At 41.0% G+C, this 15,589-nt stretch overlaps 1 protein-coding gene across 3 annotated transcripts in view; it reads left to right on the top strand.

Moving 5' to 3' along the window:
- Positions 1 to 15,589, top strand: part of NSMCE2 (NSE2 (MMS21) homolog, SMC5-SMC6 complex SUMO ligase) — a 227,152-nt gene that overhangs the window by 148,568 nt on the left and 62,995 nt on the right. The gene's annotated exons all lie outside the window — the stretch shown is intronic.

Below are 15,589 nucleotides of genomic sequence, written 5' to 3'. Positions count from 1 at the left end.
CATCCTGTCTGCTGGTTTACTGAATTTGAACTTCTGTGACATGAGCTCTATCAGCCATCCTCTTCCTCCCTCTGTGCTCCCTCCCTCTATGCTCACCCTGTATCTTTCCTGCCAGTTCCCGAGGAAGGCGTCTCCTCCTCAGATGGCCTCTCTCTAGCTATTACGGTCAAGGCCATCACAGTACTCATTAACCGCTAGGGGCACAATGGCTAAATGCTATTGTACTTTTCAAGAACCTCAAAAATGTTGGCGATCTCAAAAGAAAAATTATTGGCTTGAAACACAAAAAAGTACAGGATCAAAAATAAGTGTTAAAGCAAACAAATATAAAACCAAATATTTTGTCATCCTCATAAAATATTAAATTTAGCAGTGATTACTGAGAAGTCATAGCACACTATAAATTAAATGAGTAGCCGATGGCCAAATAATTTAAAAAACAGGACTACAAAAATTCTTGCAAAACTATTTTGGCAATAAAATTATTTTTAATTTGGGTTATGAATACAGCTTTTAGTATGGTTGATACGATGTTTTTTGGGGGGGAGGGTTCCAAAAATTAAACATAGTTGAGATCTTAAAAATAAATCGTCTGGGTTTACAATGCTACGCACATAGCCCTAGAAGTATTTGCTGGATTTTAATTGATTGCAGTTAAATGATGGTGGTTTTGTTGTTATGGAGGGAAGGAAGCATGAATATTTTGTTATCTTTTATTCTGTTTTGTTCTACTTTATCTTACTGATGAAAAGAAAAAAAAAGCAAAGGGAATTCTCCCGTCTTATGCAGGATGAGTGCCACATTCCTATGTAGATACTCAGCAATCTTTGGGGCTCTCAGGTGGTACCAGTAAGAGCTTCCTGAATGCTCTGTCCTGGCCCTGCTCTCAGGTTTACTTGCCATCCTGTCTGGTTCCTTCTGAGGATAGGAAGTCCAGGGCGGCACAGAAGTCTTGAGGGCAGAAGGCTGGAGTTAATGAAGCAAAGGGATGGTGAGGCCAGGATGTGGGAGCAACCGGGGAGCAAGAGCACACGCCATGCTCACACATGTGGGAACTGACCTCTCCCCTTGCCCGTCACTGTCGGGGTGACTCAAAGTGCTGACCTGAACCATTGTTTTAGATGCTGATTATGCAGCAACCCTGTGGACAGTATGGCAGAGGCACTTCGTCGGCAATGAGTGAGACAGGCTGGGACCTGGGACACCCTTTGCGGCAGTGCTGCAGTGCTTGCACCCGGACACAACTCTCCTCAAGCACCAAAATACCAAGAAACTGTATGGGACTAAAAATAACTGCGTGCATGCACAGTTGGGACCAATTCTGGACCCCAAAGATACAAAAAGACCAAAAAACCCAACTGCCGCTTTGGAAGAGCCTGTAGCAAAACCAGGGTGTCAGGAGCAAAAGCAGGGTACTGAGCATGCCCCCCTGCACACACCACCACCAAGAGGGGTGAGCAAACCACCTAAGCCACGCCTCTGGCCCAAGCCCTGGACACACCCCTACCCTCTCCTCACATAAGGAACAAGCTCACCACCCCCTCAGGGAGCAAGCAAGCAAGGGAACCTGTTGTTTGTTCTCGCTCCCGGCTGCTGCAGCAGGGGCCCCAATAAAGCCTTGCCTGAATTTCTTGTCTGGCCTCTATTCAATTTCTGTTGATTGGAGGAAGGCCAAGAACCCTGGTCGGTAACATGAGTGTTGAATATTTAAAAGTTAGGTAGGTTTTTGACATGCTTTTGCTTAGATCAGGAGGGGTTTTTTTCTTTTTCTTTTTCTTTTTTTTTGGGGGGGATGTTCTTTTGGTTTTCATTCCGTAATATAAATTGCCATCCTAGAAGCTGATATTCACTTTAACTTGTTCAAAAACTGCTGTAGACCTTCATGGCTTTCACTAGCTATGCCTATGTTCGTATGTTATTAAGCTGGAGGTTCATACCTAATATTACCTCCCTGCTAAATCTCTAGTAAGGATTCAACTCACAGTGAGACAGGCTGTGATTGGAATTGAGGAACAGTCAGCTGGAGGTCAGAGCCATAGTCCAAGGTGAAAATGTAAAGCCTATTACATGCATTGAGTAGTTGGTATAGTTATTAGAATACATCAGCTATAACCACCATGAAAGGAGTTTGTTTTCTTTTTTAAATAAGTGGATTCATGTGATCTACCATCACTGAAAGTTTGTAGTTGCCAGTTAAATACATATGTATTTTTCAAAGGAAATCATCAAAAAGGACATTCCACTCTTTTTTTACAAAGCTATTTTCTGGGTAAATATTTTGATAGATGTGGTTCAGTGCACCTGGAGCCGAGGGCGCCATGACTGAGCCCGAGGCAGTGAGCACAGATGCAGTGCTGAGATAGATCAAGGGTCGTTTTATTTCTCCCCGTGTATATTGCAAATGGTTGATTGTGGTGGCGTGAACGTTAAACATTTTCTTTGCCACTGTCAGAAGAGTAGTTTCCTTGTGAAAAATGGTCTTATTATTTAAGAATGATAATGACCATGCTAAGACTTCTCTCAAATAAATTTACAACGGAGTATATGACAACTCAAGCATTTTGTTGAGTAAGAGGCCTAATTAGAATCAAGTTACTAGACTGGAATGAGTAAAGTCTGCTAAACTTGTACCAGATACAACCTAAGTGTTTAGGGTTGGAACGTTTACCAGCTGTAAGGCCAGAAAGATACATTAAGAGGGGAAGATTGCTACTTTGATTTTTCTTTTTCTTTTTTCTTTTTTTTTTTTTTTTTTTTTGAAGCTTAGAGTTGAAACACTAAGCAGGGTTAAATCATAACTTATAATTTATTAAAATAATAAAGTACGTCATCCAACTTTGTTGTTGGCAAATAAACATACACATTTAAAATGGTGGCTGCTTGGAGACTTCCCTGGTGGTCCAGTGGCTAAGACTCCATGCTCCCAAGCAGGGGGCCTGGGTTCAATCCCTGGTCAGGGAGCTAGGTCCCGCGTGCTGCAACTAAAGTGCAACTAAGACCCGACGCAACCATATAAATAAATAAATATTTTTTAAAAATCTTAAAATAATGAATAAATAAATAAATAAATAAATAAAATAAAAAATAAAATAAAATAAAATAAAATGTTGGCTGCTTGCCTATCTTCTCAGTAAATCAGTTGCGTGAAGTGACATTTTTAAATTGTAACACTTTGTTTTTCCTTTGAGCTAAAGTCTTGGCTTTCATCAGCCTTAAAAAAATTTGCCCTTGTAAAGGTGCAGAAAAATGACGTAGTACACCCAGCGCAGTCTTCTATACTCTCCATAAATTAGCAAGCAATGGCCTGAACTCTATACCAACGAGCACTTATTTCATTTGTCACTTTTTGTTTTCCTGATGCAGTGTAAGTTCCTTGAGGGCAGGAACTGTCTTTATGTCCTCATGTAGAGGTGGTTGAATAAATGTTGAAGGACTTACTGCCAAGAAGGTGACAGTTTTCTTCAATACCTTAAAAGCTATCCGGGAAACAAATGGTAAAGATGATTTTTTTGAAGAAACCAAGAAAAACCAAGGTGTCTTTATTAGCAATACAAGCAGGAACATGGGTCATGTGAGTTAGTTAAAGGAGTCACACTTCTTCCAGTCCACCTTTGCTGGAAGTTGGTTCATTGTAAACTTAGTCTTGTGTTTCTGTTGGAGAAAAATAGGTCCAAACATTCCCTCAGAGAAAGCCTACATAAATTCAGCAACTGAATTTTATTTTCCAGAGTATTTCTAAACTGATGAAATGTCCTTTTAAAACCATGTACCTAAAATGTTCTGTGATTGCAACATCTGCTAAGCCTATTATGTTCTTTTATTAAACAGTTTTATTGTTCTGTGTGCAAACTGCTTATTCAAAGCAATAAAGCAGAGTTGACTGCAGACTTTCTAACAAGCAGGATTTTTTTTTAACAGTGAAAGAAACTACATATTCCCTATCATTATACATGGTATTAAAACAAAAAATCCTATTCAGAAAGGATTCTGTTAACCTCCTTAAGAAAAAGAAGGTCTCTATTTGAAGTCTAGCTGATTATAATATAAAATGTGACCGAATATGTAATTCTAGCAGCGCTTTTGGCTCCTTAAATGTTTTTTTCGGTTTTTGTTTGGGACCTAGACAGGAGAAAGCACTTAAACATCTGTAGATTCTTTTTTTTTTTTTTTTAATAAATTTATTTATTTATTTTTGGCTGCGTTGGGTCTTCATTGCTGCGCACGGGCTTTCTCTAGTTGCAGCGAGCAGGGGCTACTGTTCGTTGCAGTGCGCGGGCTTCTCACTGCGGTGGCTTCTCTTGTTGCGGGGCATGTTGGCGCGCGGGCTTCAGTAGTTACAGCACGTGGGCTCTAGACATGCAGGCTTCAGTAGTTGCGGCACGCGGGCTCAGTATTTGTGGCTCCGGGCTCTAGAGCACAGGCTCAGCAGTTGTGGTGCACGGGCTTAGTTGTTCCGCGGCATGTGGGATCTTCCCGGATTAGGGCTCGAACCCGTGTTCCCTGCATTGGCAGGCGGATTCTTAACCACTGAGCCACCAGGGAAGTCCTGTAGATTCTTTAACTAAGGCACAGAATTCAATAGTAATTCACTGACTAATTGAGGAAATATTTTTACTACATTATAAAATCCAAAATTTGGTAAGGGAAATCTCATTTTATCCTGGTGTAGTTTATCTGTAACTATATTTGGATTGAATAGACATGTTTAATTTAAGACTTTCTCAAATGCATACTTGCCTCCCTGGCTGCTGCTCTACTAAGCTCCAGTCTTCCTAAATAGTAGCACAACTGCAGAGACCACAGAATTTTTCAGGAAGAAAATCCTGCCCACCCAGAAGGGGCCAGTAAGTGCAAATGTCAACATTTTGCCTATAACCCATGTGACAATTATAAGCAGATTAAGGTGGCCTTAAAAAAGAATCAGAGGGCTTCCCTGGTGGCGCAGTGGTTGAGAGTCTGCCTGCTGATGCAGGGGACACGGATTCGTGCCCTGGTCCTGGAGGATCCCGCGTGCCGCGGAGCAGCTGGGCCCATGAGCCATGGCCGCTGAGCCTGTGGGTCCGGAGCCTGTGCTCCGCGGTGGGAGGGGCCACAGCAGTGAGAGGCCCACGTGCTGCGGAAAAAAAAAAAAAAAAGAATCAGAGTTTTGACCAGTGACAGCCTTTCTTCCTTAAAACACGTGAGTGAGGTATAGTTAGCTATTTGCCCACACTGTGCAGAGCTCTGCAAAACAACAGCATGGGCCATTTGACCTGGAGCCAATGAAAGGATGCTGGCCCAATTTGTAACTTTTGTGATGGTGCCGTAATGCTGGAGACATTCTAGTTTGGGAGACAACTAAACTAAGTTGGGAGAGAGCTGTCGGTTTATCTGCAGCAAAGATGAAATCTCAGTCACTAAATGACTAAAATTTCAATGTACTTTACAGCAAGGCTGGCAGAGTAGTCTGTTGGGTATATCAAAATGATGATTTAGAATCTTAGAAGGCTCTGATGCCCTTCCAAGTCTTCCTTTACACTCTATCTAGCTCATAGTTTACAAACTCAGGACCCTATAGGGGCCAAGGAGGAAAGTAAATGGGTAGAGCTGGTCCCATTGAAATTGGCAAGCTAGAGAATAGATGCCCAGTCTAGTGGCAGAATTTGCAGTTTTTCTAGAGAATTTGAAAATTGGGACTTTTGAATGAAGTCTCTTAATTTTGATTGGAAATTTAAAAGCAATATGTAGCCGAACAAAACTTGTCTGCAGGCAGTATGTGATTGGTGCATATTACCTCTGCTTCACTAATTTCCTTGATTTGAGAGTCAGAACTTATCCTGTTGATTTTGGGCTTTTGTCTCTTAATTTTAAAGCACAGATATAACCCCGAGAAAGTCAGCACTTCAGTATGTCAATGAAGACTTGGTAATTTCCATTGAATTCCACTCAGCACACAGTTACTGTGCATCGTCTATGGATCATACCTTGTGCTCAGGCACTGACAATGATGACAGTGATGCTCTACAGCCCACACCTTCCAGGTATCTGTCCTCTGTGCAAGAGCAGGATGACCTGTGTTACGTAGGGCTTGGAGCTCCAGTGAAGAACCATATTAGGCAGCCCCGGACTCTCCTTGCAAAATTTTTACCTACGTTATGGATGGAAATTACGAGAACACTTTTGATGAGGGCAGCTATGCCGTTGTAGGAAGGCCATCTAGCATAGCTGTTGAAAGAGCAAGTCATAAAGCAAACTACCTGAATTAGAATCTTGATTGTGCATCTTGATAGTTGTGTGACCCTGGACATATTCTGTACTCTCTCTGTGGTCTCACTTTACACATCTGTAAGTGGGGATAGTAATACTATCTGTATCACCAAGTTACGACGATGAAATAAGGTCATGGTATATGTAAGGCTCTCAGCACGATGCCTGACACGTAGTAAATCACCAACCACTGCTACTATAGTTGTATCTAATTTTACAAGCACTGAACTCGGAATCAAGAGAACTGGGTTTGGGCACCCCCTCTGCCTCTTTCAGTAGCTGTGACCAACTAAAAACCAATCAACCTCTGTGAATATCAGTGAGAGTAGGATAATGTGAAGATTAAATGCAATTATGTATTGTAACACATAGGCAGATACACAGATGAAAAGTATTATTTCATAGTGGGAAAGGGCCGTCAACGTAACAGCATGGAGAGGGGACACAGCACAGTCAATGTGTAGATCGTAGGGGAACCCGAGGCCGATTTTGCCTATTTTTCAAAAGAAAAATTTTTTTTTTACTTTGGGGTACTTCCACTTTGTAAAAAAAATACCCCCTTAAGGAGAGAATATTTCCCCAACCCTCACAACTCCTTTGTTCAACTTGCTTTAGAAGAGTTCCAAACTGTGCCTAAGACTTAGGATGACATGCAGATGCAGAGCTAAGGCTGTAATCCACATGAGGGCATGAGAGATCTGGCAGAGGCTCAGTATATTGAGACCAACCAAAATCCATTAATCTTTGTCTCAGAAATAAGGAAACAGGATTAGAGATTCCACCCATATCCAGGACTGTTGAACCAGTGATTTTTGTACCACCCCCAAGATACTTAGATTCAGTTGTTTTTAGGATTTCAGCTGTCTCTCTGACTTCCCACGTTTTTGAAGACAGTTTTCAAGTTTGTTTTGGTATCTTCAAATGTCTTGGGGAAAAAATGACCTAGTGGATATGGGGGCACCTACAGAGCTTCTGTGCCATGCTCAATGGATGTGACTTGAATCTGAATCTAAAGAGAAGACTTTACTGCGTCACTTTATTCTGTGATAATATTAGTGTAACTACTGACAACAACAGCAAGAAAAAGTGTAGTACCACAGTCCAGGGAGCACTTTCTTTTTGTTTTGTGAAAAATAAAAAATAGCTTAATACCACCAAATGAGGGTAGATAGATCAGAACAGTGAAAACCCTGTTCCCATCTTGGAGCTTGTGGAAAGGGAGCCTCATTTGTACATATTCTTTTTATAGCTAATGTGCTAATGGGCTCAGAGATAACACCTGTGTAATTTATTTTTAAAAATCTTACTGAAATCTCCATCTCGGTAAGATTCTAGGAAAGAATAGCAGCAGCTGGCCTCACATCTGCTTGAATAATGCCATGTGAAAAGGATTCTAAATATAGTTGGGATTGGAGTCAAATGTACGTCTATGCTGTACTACAGAGTATCAATGGAACTAGATCTGAAGGAGCTATCATTAAAATAACCTAAAACTAAAATGGTATGATTTGCTCTGGAAAGCACCAAATGTTTATCTTAAGCAATCTTTGCTTAAGGTAGCAAACTTGAAATATAACTGGTCCATTCCCATTTGCCAGATGGAGAGAAATACCAGAGCTTAGAGGAGTAAAAATAATCACATCAGCCCAAGAAAATAGCTTTTTATAAGCTATTTTTCATCACATTTGATAGCTCAAGAATGCCTTGTTTCTGTTTTTCTCAGCCCTTGAATTTTATAGCACCTGAGTTAGCAACTCTCAACATCCTTACTTCCTTCCCTCTCTTTCTCTCTCCCTCCCTTTCTTTCCTTTTTTCCTTCCTTCCTTCAACAGATATTTCTTAAATACCCACTCTGTGCTGAGTAATTTATCATACCCTGAGGAGCCAGAGAAAAAAAAGGTAGATACAGTTTTTACTCTCAACAGAGTGTTTAAGTGACATAGTAGATTTTATACTTTAAAGATGGAGGCTTAGATAACACTGTACTTGTACTTACTTACTCTTAGTAAGTATCAATAAATAACAGCTATATGTGGGGCTTCCCTGGTGGCGTAGTGGTTGAGAGTCCGCCTGCCAATGCAGGGGACACGGGTTCGTGCCGCGGTCCGAGAAGATCCCACATGTCGCGGAGCGGCTGGGCCCGTGAGCCATGGCCACTGAGCCTGCGTGTCCGGAGCCTGTGCTCCGCAACGGGAGAGGCCACGACAGTGAGAGGCCCGTGTACCGCCAAAAAATAAATAAATAAATAACAGCTATATGTGAAAAGAATGCAAGATTCTATGAAACCTGTAACAACAGGTCCAATATAATAGATACTATTTATGGGACACTTACAATATGCCAGGAATTCCATACACACACACACACACACACACACACATCCTTACATAGATACTTACCCAGTGTTGTGTTTAATTATTACAACGTTCTAAGGGTAGATGTTATTATCCCAGTTTACAGATGAGGAAACTGAAGCTCAGTGAGGTTGGATTGTCCAAGATTATATGGTTAATAAGTGACTGAGCCAGGATTCAAACCCAGCTCTGTCTTGACTAAAACTTGAGCCATTAACCATTAAGATGCACTTTGAAGTCTTGTACAGTCTCCATTGCCTCTTGCTGCACGCTGACCCCAGACACCCTGCCACTAGGAGCACTAGTTTCCCCACCCTCCAGTGCCTGGAGTAACTAATTTGTACTTCCCTGTCGATACCTATCCTTCTGGCTTCTCAGAATCACAGGGCTACCAGAAAATCAAAAGGAATTAATCATCAGCAAAAGTTGGAGGTCTTTGCTTTAACAGTTACTTTCCTTTGTATTGATACATGACTTTACAGTGGTAATGACAAAAACTATTCAATGGGCAATCTCTTCCAGATTTGCCCAATTTTCAGAGACTCCAAATAACTTCATTATATGTGCCCCATGCACCATATATTTGCATAGAGCATTATGTTTTACAAGATACTTTCATGTCTAAGAACGTGCTTAAGCCTCACATTCTGGGCTACAGCATCACCCTGGCCTAGAGCACAGAAATTGCTCCAAAGTCACTAGTTTCTAGTAAAGCTGAGACTCCAACTCAGATCTGACTCCTTTACCTCCTAACAAAATCATGTTTGTGTAGTGACTGTAATCCCCTGGATGGAGGGATAGTTTTCATTGCTTATCCCAGAACTTAAGGAGACACTGATGAGGAGGTAAACTTTCTCTCATCTCATTACCTGAGTGCTTCTCTGTAGGGCTTTATTGAACATGTAAGAAACTTTCAGACTGATAAGATACACAGTTTGTCTCTTGCTCTCTGATGTTGCTTCAAGCCCAGTGTCACCGTTTCATTCCTGCTCTGTTGCTTCCCACAGATGCCTGGCCCTACGACATATTGCTTGACAACTCTCCCAGCTAGAGACAGTTAGAAGCTAAAATTTGTTAACATGGATTACGTAATTAGGACAACTTTCTCCTCCGGGACCTTTTCCTTCAGTTATGTCTCTTCCGCAGTATCATTAGTCTCTCCATCTCTGCCGGCTTTCCTCCCAGCCTGGAGACCCACTCGAGTCTCTCCATCTTTACCTTTACAATGATTGATAGATAATAGAGAGAGAGAGGCTGAGATCATCCTGCATTTGCTGATGCATCTTCCCTTGCTTCCCCTACTCCAGCGAGCTGCTTAAAAGCGTGGTCTGAGTACCCAGGGGCCCCTTCCTCTCTTCTTTCACTCCTCCGTCACGACCACCTACCTGGTCTCCTCCACCGCGCCAGTGCACAGATCTCCAGCAGCCTGCAGATTGCGCAGATTTTTAGTCCGTATCTTACTGAGTTTCTTTGCTTCGTTTCAAATCTTTGATGACTTAATGCTGCTAGACGTGCATTGCCCCTTACTTCATCTCCTTGGTTGAGCTTCCTGACCCCTCTGCCTTCAACTAAAATGATATTTTTTAGGATTGTGCCTCTGGCCGCTTGCCATCCTCTCTACTGACTTCCCTTGTGTCATTTCAGTTATTGTCGCGCCCCCCCCCCACACACACACACACCTTTATGCTGCTGGGTGACATCTCCAGCCAAAGTCCTGCCCTATTACCCTTCTCTCCACTTGGGTGACGCAGCACTGCAGCTTCAACGTGGCCCTTTATCTTCAAAAATCAGCTTTTCCTCCTGCAATCCCTGCCTCAGTTAATGGGTCGTCAATTCAAGTAAAAAACCTTGAGTCTTAATAGACCGACTTCCCTCCTTCACCCCCAGTAATTACATCTCCATTATTTTGCCTCCTAGATAATTTCTCAAATCCGCTGTCTCCCTACGCCCTGGTCCTTTCTCCTGGCATTTGTCTTATGTTCTTCCTTGGGTCCGAAATGCTTCTCTCACTTTTGTTTTTATTATTGTTAACGTGGTTAGTGTCTTCTTATGCATTCTTAAAGACCCATTATAAGCTTTATTGCCCCTTTACTTTATGCACATATCTGTCTTAACACTCTCTAGATACCGTTTATCTGTCTTCCACACTAGACTGTGCTTCTTTAGTACAAATACTATTCCCTAGTCTTATTCATCATCATGCTCCCAGAGACTACAACCTAAAACTTACTAAGGCCTCAATAAATATTTGTTGAACTGAATCAAACTTTCTAGAGTAATCAGAACACGTGAACAGCATTGGGAACAGGAGCTTTGGAGGAAAATATAGACAATTATCCCAAGTACCTTGTTCGTGAAGCTCTTACAGGACTACTGGATATTAACATGTAGACCCTCTTCTCTCCCCCATCTTTGCCTTGTACATGAACTTTGTATGCTCCTTTCTCTTAGCACGTCTGTCTGTGCCTCTACTCGTAGTCTGCCTAACTCCTGCTTATTCTCTTGGGCTCAGCTCAAAGGCCGACCTCAGGATGGATTAGATGCCTCTCATCTGTGATGGTATGTCTAGCATGGCGCTTAGCAGAGGGCATTACGGTTTCCTGTTTCCTTGTCCGTCTTTCCCAGTAAACGGTGAGCTCATTTAGGACAGAGACCAAGTCTTACTCCTTAACGTTCACAGTGCCTGACGTATCTCTGAGGAATAATGAGAGAATACACTTTAAAGTAGCAGATGTTTGTGGGTGTGCTGTTTTGAAATCTCTCAAGTATATCCGTCCCTTTCCCTGCATATCCCCCCCCCTCCCCAAATATAAAGCTTAAGTTTCTTTTCTTGAGTAGGACCTTAAAGCCATGTATTTTAGGTGTGTTCAAATTCTGGTGTCTCCAGTAAACAGTTGTTAATCAGACTAGCTGATCAACTACTGAGCTTAAATCAAAACATTCATTATCAAAGCCTTTTTGTTTATGAGTACAAATACACCATTGATGTTTATAAGAAGAATTATTTTCTGCCCTGAATGTTAACTAGCCACAAAAGCTGGTGTACACATGTGATAGTGTTTTTCACAGAGTTTAAAGAATGTTGGCCTTTGATGTTCTGCCCTTGAATGGAAATGAGCCTACCTTTTAAAATCACTGGTGAGGAAAATGGGAAACTTCTAGGCAAACACCTTAGAAGCATTGTTAGCATTTGTAAGTATTAAAATCCAACAGATGCATCGTTTATAACATAGGGGAAAAGCTACTTTTTTGGAGAATAGCTCCTATGTCTTATACTACAAAAATGAATGAGATTAAATAGAATCTATTAATATTTCATATTAAACAGAAATGTCTCAGTTAAGACATGATTGAAAGCAAAAGAACCTAGCACAAAATAGCTTTAGCAAAAAAAAAAAAAAAAAAAAAAGCTACAAGGAAGTAAGGGTGTTTCATGGGAAAGGGATGAGAACCAAAATATGAAGTGGGCTCTTTAGGTCTTCCTCAGACCATAAAATCTCCCATCTCTACTTCTTTACATGACTTGCTTCTTTTTTCTCTCTCTCTCTAGACTAGCTTTCTCAGTTTCCCTGGCCATCTGGCGGAAGATGGCCACGGCATAGCCTTCTAAGTTATATATCCTCTTTCATTTCAGCTGAAGAGCTCAGACTGAATTAGAGTTTCTCAGTTCCAATTCCAGCCTCTCAGAAGAGAGATGTTGTTCTACATAGCACAGGCCAGAAGTTCACTGTGGTCAAGGGGACAGAGCCATGTGATACATATGTATCATATACATACATACATATGTACTTGGCACCCATATGAATGCAAAAAGAGGCAATTCTCAGGCAGGATGGGCCATTACAAACTAGACAGACAACCCTGACTACCACCCAAAACCAAGGAAGCATGAAGTGAAAAGTACAACATAGTAGCGCTCATCCCAGTATATATCATTTATAAGCTTATTGCCTGTTTCCTCCACCAAACTGTATGCACCTTGAGGCCAGGTACTATATCTTAATTATGTTTAATCTTAATCTTCAGTTATGTTTAATCCTAGTACCTGGAGCAACGCCTGACAATAGGCATTCAGTTAATATTTATTGGATGAACAGAAACAGATATAAGTTCTACCTTCATGGGAATTACAGTCTGGTAATGAGAGCAGGCAATAAACAAACAAGCAAATAAAAAGCTATATGGTAGTAAGCATTAAAAACATTTTAAGAAGGGGAGAGAGAGAAAGGAGTAGTCAGCGAGCAAGAATAGAAACTTTCAGAAGGTTGTTGAGGGTGTTAAAACCCAAGGTAGCTATACCAACTTTGTTTATTCATCCTAAGAGGCTGGAGACAATAATCATAAAAGATTCCATTTACACTTCATTCCATTTATAACTTTAATACACACAAAGAAATTGTGGTTTACATTAAATACATGGGCTACTAAAAGATTGCTATAAAGAACTATGTGAAGAATTATAAATAAATGTGGTTAGTGTTTGCTGATAGCTTTTAATTTTTATCTGACAATTTGTGATTGTTCAACTCCTAACTCAGAACTTGATATAATTATAAAACAATTCTCTGAGATGGTGAGTGATTAATCAAGTGCACAATTAGAGATATACTTTGGCCAGCTCTGCAAAGAGATCTGGATTAAGATTACAAATAATCCAATGCAAAAGACATGTTCTCTAAAGAAGAATCTGGCAGGGTCAGATGATGATCTTTCAATCATATCAACAAAACACCAGGATGTGTTTTGTGGATATGACTGAAAGATTGTATCCAGTGATTTTAGTGATAGTAAAAGAGACTAAAGGAGAAGGGATGTAGGAAATGTGTTTTATTAGTATGCTTGTTGCCAGTATCTAACAGAGAAAGAACTATTCTGGAAGCAAACCAGCTCTCCTAAACAATAACTAACAAAGCCTTTACCTAGCTATATTAATTAGAGTAACTAACAGGTGCTTCTGTATAAATAGCTACAGAACCCCAGTGGCTTATTATTGTGTATTTTTCCCTATGTAAAGTTCAGTGCAGATTGGATTGGGACAGAATGGGTCTGGTCCATAAAGTTACTCAAGGACCTAGGCTCTTTCCATCTTGTGGCTCCTTCTGAGTCCCCTCCATTAAGGCTGGTCCATGGAGAAAGAGTGAGATTGGGCCAGATCTAGACAAGGAAGTGCACATCACTTCCACTCACATTTCAATGAGTAGGACTGAGTCACCTGTACCACACCTACCTATGGAAAGGCTGGAAAAACATACAGTTGGGGACCCAAGAGGAAGAGGAGAATGTGGATATAGGTGAACATTCCCAGTGTCTACCACACTAGCAATATGTAGATTCAAGAAGCTGTGGAAACATGGGGGGAAAAATGTCATGAAAAAGCCCTTTGGGGCTTCCCTGGTGGAGCAGTGGTTAAGAATCAGCCTGTCAATGCAGGGGACGGGTTTGAGCCCTGGTCCAGGAAGATCCTACATGCCGCAGAGCAACTAAGTCCGTGCTCCACAACTGCTGAGTCCGCGTGCTGCAACTACTGAAGCTCACGCACCCTAGAGCCCCTGCTCCGCAACAAGAGAAGCCCGTGCACTGCAACTAGAGAAAGCCCGCGTGCAGCAGTGAAGACCCAACACAGCCAAAAATAATAAATAAATAAAAATAAATAAATTTTTTTAAAAGCCCTTTGTATCTCCAAAAGAATTTTGTTGATAAAATTTAAAATTTTTTTGAACTAGTTGTCTTAAAAAAAAAAAAGGAACTTAGGAACTGTCACTCAGAAGCCTCATACCACTGGTATTATCGTTGGCTGCTATAGGCCACTTATGTGCTTCCCTGTCAGTGATGGAAAATCCAGAAGAAAATTAAGAGCATACAGATTCTGAAAAGTACCATATCTAATCACAGTGTGGTAGTTCTCGTCTTTCCGCCCAAAGCACAATTAGATAGTGACATACCCATCAAAGAATATCATCTCCTCCAGGAGGGTTTTACAACATGAAAAACAAAATTTAACTGTCGGCAGGTCATACTTGCTGAAAACCTGGAGTAGCATTTCCCAACCAGAAATCTGGGAAAGAATGAGATTCCATAGTTTTACTTTGACCTGTCCCAGTGGGGCTGGCTTATATCTGATACCATATGCTCCACTCTATGATAACAGTAGCTATGCCTGACTTCTGTTTCAGGGATTCTGCAAATCTAAATTCTATTACAATAATAGCTTACACTATTGAGATTTACTAGATTCCAGGCATCATTTGAAGTACTTTACATCTTCACAGAGATTCCTGTGGCCTGTACTATAATTGTTCTCATTTTGCAAATAGTGAAACTGAGGTACAGAGATGCCAGTGAGGAACAGAACTTGAATTTAAATGCAAGCAGACTAGCTCCAGAGCTCATCCTCTTAAACATCAGGCTAGAGTATAGGAAAAACCCAAAATAACAACCACAAAAGACTGCCTGAGGATTTCCTGACAATAAATAGGAAATAAGAGCACCGTCCCACCTTGTACACTCAGGGATCTTGTCTGTTAATCCACGTTGGAAGTAACCCCTGCCCAGGAAGTTCCAGTTTTTATTCAAGGAAATGCAACCCAGGCAAATGAAGAGCATGAATCTTTTTGTAACCAGGAATGACTGACTAAAATTTGGGAGACGGGATTGCATTTTAGATGCCCCAGATTTAATTTGGCATATAGCTGTATTGGTGCCGATCAGCTTTCCCCATGTAGGGCAAAGCATTCTTGGTTTGATTTTTATTTACCAACTCCAGTTGGTTATTTTTAAATGTATTTGAATTCCATTCAATAAATCATAGTTGAGCATCCACTATGTGGAAAGCTTTATGCTAATTATTGCAGGGAATACAAACAGGAGGGATGCTTAATCATCAAGGATACTGATTTGTAGAGGTAGCAGGATTACCTTAAACATTAGTGAGGTCCCTGGAACTATGAAGGCCATTATTTAGGTCTTGAGCCTTTAGCTGATAGGTTATA

This window comes from Mesoplodon mirus, assembly GCF_964341445.2.
Source record: "Mesoplodon mirus genome assembly, chromosome: 16".
In the NCBI taxonomy this organism is placed as follows: Eukaryota; Metazoa; Chordata; class Mammalia; order Artiodactyla; family Ziphiidae; genus Mesoplodon; species Mesoplodon mirus.
This window is presented reverse-complemented; position numbering and strand designations above follow the sequence as displayed.